Genomic DNA, 9,115 nt, shown 5'->3' on the forward strand with positions numbered 1-9,115 from the left:
TTATCATTGGCAGTCCACCTAACCTGCATGTCTTTGGACTGTGGGAGGAAAACGGAGCACCCGGAGGAAACCCACGCAGACAAGGGGAGAACGTGCAGACTCCGCACAGTCAGTGACGAAGCAGGGAATCGAACCTGGGACCCTGGCGCTGTGAAGCCACAGTGCTATCCACTTGTACTACCGTGCTGCCCTACCGTCCTCCCACAGTCCAAAGATGTGCAGGTTAGATAGATTGGATATGGTAAATTGTCCCTCAGTAGGGTTACAGGGATAGGAAGGAGGATTGGGCCTAGGTAGGGTGCTCTTGCAGAGGGTCAGTGCCGACTTAATGGGTCGAATGCCTTCCTTTTGCACTGTAGGGATTCTATGATTCTAATTGCGATTTAATGCTGAGTAGGTTATGAAATTAGGTTTTGGCAAATGTAGGTCAGTACAACTCATTTGATTGCAACCCATGCTTTGTTTATGTGATTTCAAATTTCTGAATTTTAACTAAGTAATTTTTTAAAAAATTGCATTTTTCCACATCAGCTTCCACAATGATTACATAGAACGATACAGCGCAGTACAGGCCCTTCGGCCCACGAAGTTGCACCGAAACAAAAGCCATCTAACCTACACTATGCCATTATCATCCATATGTTTATCCAATAAACTTTTAAATGCCCTCAGTGTTGGAGAACAAGAGGTAAGAGTGACTCGGAGGTACTGGGAGTACAGGTGGCCACTGTGAGAGGACAACTGCCGAGCTGAATCTCTTTGCATTCATTTTAAATATGCTGAGCACTAAAGGACAGAGGTTCTTTGTCTGAATCCAGCTTCCAACAGTGTGAGCCGAAAGTAAAACTCAGAGCCACAGCCAGCTCCCAACTCAAAACGAAAGTTGGCAGCAAGTAGACTCCCACAATGGTCTTTATTATTATCTGCACATTCCGATGAGATCAAACATCATGGGCGGGATTCTCCGACCCCCCCGATGGGCCGAGCTGCCGTCGGTTTCTGGCCAGTCCCGCCGGCGTGGATTGGACATGGTCCCACATGGCGGGACCTGGCTGGTAGGCTGGCTGGTGCAGTCCTCGAGGTGGGGGGAGCACGGGGGGATCCGACCCCAGGGGGTGCCCCAGGGTGGCCTGGCCTGCGATCGGAGCCCGCCGATCTGCGGGTGGGCCTGTGCCGTGGGGGCACTTCTTCCTTCTGTGCCGGTCCTGTAGGGCTCTGCCATGGCCGGCACGGAGAAGACACCTCCCCTGCGCATGCGCCAGAATACGCCGGCTGGTCTGCGCATGCGCTGAACCACGCCGGCGGTTCTGTGCATGTGCTAACTCGTGCAGTCCCTTCGGCGCCGGCTGGCATGGCGCTAACCCCTCCGCCGCCGGCCTAGCCCCCGGAAGTGCGTCCTCACCTTCCGGTCAGCCCGACGCTGGACTGGTTCGCGCCGTTTTTTACGCCGGCGTCGGGCCATCGTGCCGGAATGGGAGAATCCCGCTTCTGCGGTCAGACAGCCATGCCAATGCTGATGAATTATCATATTTGCCTGCTGGGCAGATACCACTCAGTAGTGACAGTTTCTTCTACTGAAAGCAGATAGATCACATTCCAGTGACTGCAGCTCAGATCCAACGACATAACAGAAATGACCCGTGATGAGGAAGGTACTGGAAAATAGCGGGAATACCTCCTGAATAAAAGCCGTATATTTCCAGAAACCCCAAGTTGACAGTACAGGTAGGATGCCTATTGTAGGGGATGAGTATAATCCTCCAAATTTGTGACAAAGAATATCGGAATAATTACATGAAGGACACCTACATATGGACGGGACAGTGGCACAGTGGTTAGCACTGCTGCCTCAGGGCGCTGAGGACCCAGGTTCAATCCTGGCCCCGGGTCACTGTCTGTGTGGAGTTTGCACATTCTCCCCGTGTCTGCGTGGATTTCACCCCCACAACCCAAAGATGTGCAAGTCAGGGGGATTGGCCATACTAAATTGCCCCTTAATTGGAAAAGAATAATTGGGTACTCGAAATTTATTTTAAAAAAGGATACCTAGTTATAGTTTGAATTAAGGAACTCACATGGACCTACTTATGGTGGCCAGGAATCAATGCCCAGATAGAGAAAAAAGTTGGACTGTGCCAGTCATGTGCGTGGGTAAGGAACGCATCACCGTAGTCCCCATTGTATTCATGAGAGCGGCCTGAAATGCATTGGCAATGTTTGCGCATTGACTTTGTTGGTTCATATGAGGAGCACATGTTCATGGTTGTCGTAGACGCACACTCCAAGTGACCTGAGGTGGTCCCGATGAAGTCAACAATCACGGAACAAACCATCTCAATGGGATTTTCGCCACATTTGGGAAACCAGAACAAATCGCGAGTGACAACCGTCCACAATTCATGACTCAGGAGTTTGAGAACTATTTAAAGATGAGTGCTACCCAACTCGTTAAAACAGCATAAAACCAACCCATCCACAAATAGTTTAGCAGAAAGGTTTATCCAGTCATTGAAGCATGCACTGAAAGTTTCTAAGGACAAATTCATTACATCACTGCTTAAACGGTCTCTTGATGACGTATCGCAACAGCACACATGCGACTACTCAGAGTTCCCCAGCTTTATTACGAATGAAGAGGAATCTGAGAACTACATTTCATCTACTCTTACTGCAGGACACGTTGAGGCACGTAATCAGCAGTCGCAGATTCTGAGCAGAATTCTGAGAGGTAATTAGTGAACACACTTGTTTAAACAACGAGAGCATGTGTTGGCGTGCAGCTATACCACTAGCGAGAATTAGTTTCCTGCAACTGTATTGGCTCAAACTGCCCCTTTCTCTATATACAATACAAACTGGAGATGAGCTAGTGTGGAGACGACACCCAGATCAGTTGTTAGCTACAGGTATCGATGTGCCAGTATCATGTATGGCAGAACTACCTCAAGAGGAAACATGGTCCATATCATCAGATCATGTGACTGCAATTTCAAGTCAATCGGCTGAAACCGAGATTGCTGAAGAAGCCCCTGCTGCTACTAGTCTTCCTTCTGCAAAAGAGACTGTAACACCTTCCATGGTAGAGACATCCATAGAAGAACCTGAGTGTACATCTATGGTCAAGAACAACCAAATCCCTGAAGTACGCAGGCAACCAGTGCGGAATAGATGCTCACCAGTTTATCTTACCATTATTTGCATTATTATTGTGTAATGATTTAATGCCTTCCCTTCCATATATGTTTCAATGACTATGTAAAAATACTGCAGTTATTTGCTGTGTTGGACCTTATAAGTAAATGGAGAGGAATGTTATACCTGTGGGTTGTTGTTGTGCTGTTGCACGGTCACTTTAAGAGTTGATTTACGTGATAGCCCGCGAAGTCTCTGGCTACTTTGCGAGCTTAGAGACAGTTTAGACCAACCTTTCCACAGTTATCAACCATCGAATAAACCTCTGTTGATTACTACATTCAACCCACGTGCTTCAGCATTTCCATTCTTTTATCCTCTAAGTACAATGCACAACACCTTCCTCCACAGTGATGCAGTGGTTAGCACTGCTGCCTCACAGCGCTGAGGCCTCGGGTCACTATCCATGCGGAGTTTGCATGTTCTCCCCATGTCTGGGGGTCTCACCCCCACAATCCAAAAATGTGCAGTGTAGGTGAATTGGCCATGCTAAATTGCCCCTTAATTGGAATTTATTTTTAAAAAACTCCCTTTGTCATTCCCTTCCCTCTCTCTCTTCACTCCCTCCATCATTCCCTTCCCTCCCGATTTACAAAAATAAGGCAACAGAACCATTGTGGTAAATATATTTTATTGCCACAAATTAAAAAAAGTTGAGGTAGTTCTTATCCCAAATGTCATACTGCAGCTGCTTAAGTTAAACGTAAAGTTAACTGTTAATGTGGTGTCAAAACATTGTATTTATAACATTAATTTCTTTCATAAATGTTTTAAATTAAACTTTACAGACTGCCACAAACAATGCCTTATTGCAACAACAAAACGCAACATTTAAATACAAGATAATAATAACTGCATGACATAATTGAAATAAACAACATATTTGAACAGGAAAATGTTTGAATGAAGGCATAAGTATACTGATAAACAACACAAAGCAAAGTAAATGTCTAAATGTCTTTTAAAATTCTTGTTATCATGACTTGAAAGACATTCGGGAACTTCGAGAGACAACTGAAAGCTTGTGCCCAAGGGGACCTTTTCCATTACAACACTTATAAGAAATTCAGAACCATCTCCAAGGTAGCAGCATTTTATGACAACTCAGAAAGTTAGCAAGGAGACATCAAAGAGACATCATTGTGCGTTATCAAGATTGCATTTGACACATCAAAACTGAGTGGGCAGAACAACCATTATTCCCTTTCTTAACTTTCACAGCCAGAGACGATTTTAAGTCTGATTCAAAATGAAAACATACGAATAGTTTTGAGCACGCCACCCATAAAGTTATTTAATAACATTGCAGGTTTAGTTAGTTCATCACAGATTTAAAACAAAAAAACAAAATCTATGTCCACTTCTCAATATTGAATAATAATCATCTTCAATCATTAAAATTCAAATTAAAGATTACACTTTAAATGAGCCAGTAATAAAAATATTTTTCAATGCTTCAAAATACCTTTATAATAACATGGAATCCTTGTATCTTGACTTTAAAACTGCTCTTTTCACAGCATGCCCTTAATGGGCTTTCTCGATCTGGTCCCTCAATGCTGGAGCACGCGGAGCCTGTCTCACTGCAGGTTGAAGGTTGCTTCTCCAATCAGGAACTCGGTCCGGATTTTTCAACGCAGGTAAAATGGAATTCTTCCATTTCCGGCAGCTCACGGCTTTCCGTCGCTAGGAGGACGTAACGGGCCAATTAGAACATAGAACATACAGTGCAGAAGGTGGCCATTTGGACCATCGAGTCTGCACCAACCCACTTAAGCCCTCACTTCCACCCTATCCCTGTAACCCAATAACCCCTCCTAACCTTTTTGGTCACTAAGGGCAATTTATCATGACCAGTCCACCTAACCTGCACGTCTTTGTACTGATTATTATCTCCTTGACCAATCGAAATATTCAAGAGGGCACTGGATGATTATTCGAATAGAAAAAGTGTGCAGGGTTACAGAGAAAAGACAAGAGACTGGCTCTAAATCATAGTGCTCATTCAGAGAGCCGGGACAGACACAATGGACCGAATAGTCTCCTTCTGCGCCTTAACGAATCTGTGATTCTGAAAAGGATGGAAGTTATCTTCAGCACTAAGATTGGACTTCGCCTTCAGAAGGACTGTATGCTGGTGACTCCTACCAGTACGGTCCTGGACTGATTCAGTAATCAACTTCCGCTCCTATCCCTTATTTTCCTTTATCTGAATTGTCTCTTTCCATTCCTGTTCCTGAAAAATTTGTTCCTGTTTGTACCGCTGAACTTTTTTTTTCTTTTAAGACTCCACTTTCAAAAAAAAAGTGTCAATTTTCTTTTAAATTTTAAGCAACACCTTTCTCAGTGATAATCAAGTAGGTGTGATGTTCTCGCTCGCTCCCCTTTACTCTGTCGGTCTTGCCTTTTGCTCTCTTTCCCTTTCTCCCTACAACACACCTGAATGTCCACTCTGGAGGTTGAGCGCCTGATGCAAGGTATTTCCTCCACGGAAATGTTCGAGAGTCAGAATGTTTGGGTATAACAGTTAGAACCAGGGAATAGGCTTGAGGGCAGAATTGGCACACTGAGATTTTATTAAATAAAAATAGAAAACACTGGAAATACTCAGCGGCTCAGACAGCATCAGCGGAGCGATAAACAGAGTTAGCGTTTCAGGTTGGTGATATTTCAGAATCGGGGCGGGATTCTCCGACCCCCCGCCGGGTCGGAGAATCACCGGGGGCTGGCGTGAATCCCGCCCCCGCCAGTTGCCGAATTCTCCGGTACCGGATATTTGGCGGGGGTGGGAATCGCGCCGCGCTGGTTGGCGGGCCCCCCCCCCGTCGATTCTCCAGCCCGTGATGGGCCAAAGTCCCGCTGCTGGAATGCCTGTTCCGCCGGCGAGAATCGACGGGGGGGGGGGGGGGGGGGGGCGATCTGGCCCGCGATCGGGGCCCGCCGATCCGCGGGCGGGCCTGTGCCATGGGGGCACTCTTTTCCTTCTGCCTTTGCCATGGTCTCCACTATGGCGGAGGCGGAAGAGACCCCCTCCACTGCGCATGCGCAGGGATGCCGTGAGAATTCCGCACCTTTGGGGCGGTGCGATGCCGGACTGATTCGCGCCGTTTTTGGCGTCGGTCGGCAGACATCATGCCAATTGCGGAGAATCCCGCCCCAGATTCTGCGAGGTATAGGGCTGAATTCTCTCGTCCCCCAGCCGCGTGGTTTTCAGTGGCGCGCTGTCCGCTGTGGCGGGATTCTCTACTTCTGCTGCTTGTCAATGGGATTTCCCATTGGAGCCACCCCACGCTGCCAGGAAACCTACGGGCGGGGGTGCGCTGCCAGCGGGAAAAGAGAATCCCAAGGGGTGGAGAATTCCGGCCATAAATGACCTGAAACGTTAAAACTGGTCTTCTCTCTCTAAAGATGATGCCAGCTCTGCTGATTCCACCATTTTCTGAATTCATGTCAGATTTCCAGCATTTTGCTTTTTATTACGTTCCGTTGCTTATCGCAGCATTTGGCAGTCTGCAAACCAGAAGTAAATGTTCTGCCTCGCAGGTATGATATTTTGTTACTACTGATGCTCGTGTCCTACACGTGTTATTTCGATTAGGATCTGAAGCAGCTCGAGTCTCCCAACTGCTTTTGATGTGAGGTGTCAGAACCTTTCCGCTTTTCTGGAAATTATATGTTGTAGTGCTTTCGAGAAGCCCTGATATTTTTGTTGGAATGGTCGCTCAATCAGGTTCCCCTCCGTAAATTCCAAAACTTTAACCTTTCGGAGTCAGACGCAGCAACAGACACTTTCTTATCTTGAAAATTGACCTCTGTTCATTTTCAATCCAAACAAAGTACCCAATTCTATCACTTGGTGCATCGCGGAGCTTATCAAATTAACCCCTCCCGCCCTCTCGAGATCGACAGAAGCAACTCATTCAGAATCACATTTTGTGCAATTTGAGAAGAATTTGCCGTAGAATCCCGACAGTGCAGAAGGAGACCATTCAGCCCATCGAGTCTGCACCGACCCTCCGAAAGAGCACTCTACCTAGGCCCACTCACTCACCCTCTCCCCACAACCCCGTGCATTGGTCCACCTAACCTTTACATCTTTGGATGACATGCTGTAAGGTGAATTGGACATTCTGGATTCTCCCTCTGTGTACCCGAACAGGGGCTGGAGTTTGGCGACTAGGGGACTTTCACGGTAACTTCATTGCAGTGTTAATGTAAGCCAACTTGTGACAATAATAAAGATTATTGATTATTTGACACCAAGAGTCAATTTTTAGCATGGCCCAATGCACCTAATCTGCACATGTTTGGATTGTGGGCGGAAACCGGAGCACCCGGAGGAAACCCACGCAGACACGGGGCGAATGTGCAAACTCCACAGACACGCAAGGACAGAATCGAATCTGAGTCCCCGGTGCTGTGAGGCAGCAGCGCTAACCACTGTACCATTGTGCCGATTAAATAGTTACACATTTATTTTTCTCTCTCGTTTCACATTTCAACTCCTACACCTTCCTCTCGCTCCACTGTGATTCCCCAGCACCATTCAGCCAGGAAGCCAGAACATTGAGCAGCACAGAAGCCGTGACAAAATCCACAGCTTGCATCTCACCCCCTACCAACACCTCTTGGGTCCTCTACAGACAAGAGCAGCAAGAGATACGTTGGCCTCTGGCTGGTTGTTGGGCAACTCAACCGTGAACTTTTTATTTCTCTGCTAAATGCTTTCCTTCATATGTTTCTAATGAAAGATCTTTGTAACTGCTGTTTGTTTTACCCCCTGATTTTCCTCATTTGACCTGACTGAAGTTTGTGCATTCTGTTGCCCAGTCTCCTTCAGCCAGGAACCTGTCCACAATAGTTGTGAAATGCACCCCAGGACTCATCGTGGGGAATTAGGATTCAGCTTCCAACTAGCTCAGTTGGCTGGATGGTTGGTTCGTGACGCAGAACGAGGCCAGAAGTGTGGGTTCAATTCCCCTACTGGGTGGGGTTATCATGAAGGCCCGCCTTCCCATCCTTGCCCCTTGCCTGAGGTGTGGTGATCCTCAGGTTAAACCACCACCAGTCAGCTCTCCCCTCAAAGGGGAAAGCAGGCTACGATCATCGGGGACTATGGCAACTACCACTCCTCTTTCCTAAAACCTAACATCTCGTTATAATAAACTTCTCTGCCTGGAGAAGAACTGACAAAAACACCACTGTCAGTGAAAGGTAAATATCGGTGATACACAGTTGCTTGAAACTATCTCAATCGATTTATGAGGGAGGCCTGGGGAATTGTCATAAGTGGCAACGTCCGAAGGACACCATTCAGAACGTCATTTTCTTTCTCAATGTCAGCCTTGGTTCAATTGGCAGCACTCTTTCCTCTGACTCCGAGTCAGATGGTTGTGACTTCATGTTCGACTCCAGAGAACCGAACACCAAACCTCAGCCGAATTCTGGAGCAATATTGAAGGACTGCTGCACTGTTGTAGGCACCAGTTTTCAGATGAGATATTAAACTGAGGCTCAATTTACTGTCTTAGACGAATGTAAAATTTTCGGCGGAACCATTTTGAAGATGAGCAGGTGACTTCTGCCAGGTGTCCTAACCATTGTCCCACAGCAAATGTTAGTGCCAGTACTGTTTCCATTTCTTTAAAGCAGCTTACCCTCCCAGCGAAATGAAATGGGAGACTTGTTGATCATAAAGGGGAAAAAGCAGTGAACTATAGATAGAATTGGACCTGTCAGTATAATTGCACATTGATCCATCACGGTATGATTCACTGTTTAAAATGTAAAAACAACCTTCCATTTAGGCAACATCTTTCACGACCTTGGGACAACCCAAAAGCATTTAATGGCTAATAAAGTACTTATAAAGTGTTGTCGCTGCTGTAATGTTGAACAATGTAGCAGCAAATCAAATCTGGAC

Source organism: Scyliorhinus torazame, chromosome 9, assembly GCF_047496885.1.
Source record: "Scyliorhinus torazame isolate Kashiwa2021f chromosome 9, sScyTor2.1, whole genome shotgun sequence".
Classification (NCBI taxonomy): Eukaryota; Metazoa; Chordata; class Chondrichthyes; order Carcharhiniformes; family Scyliorhinidae; genus Scyliorhinus; species Scyliorhinus torazame.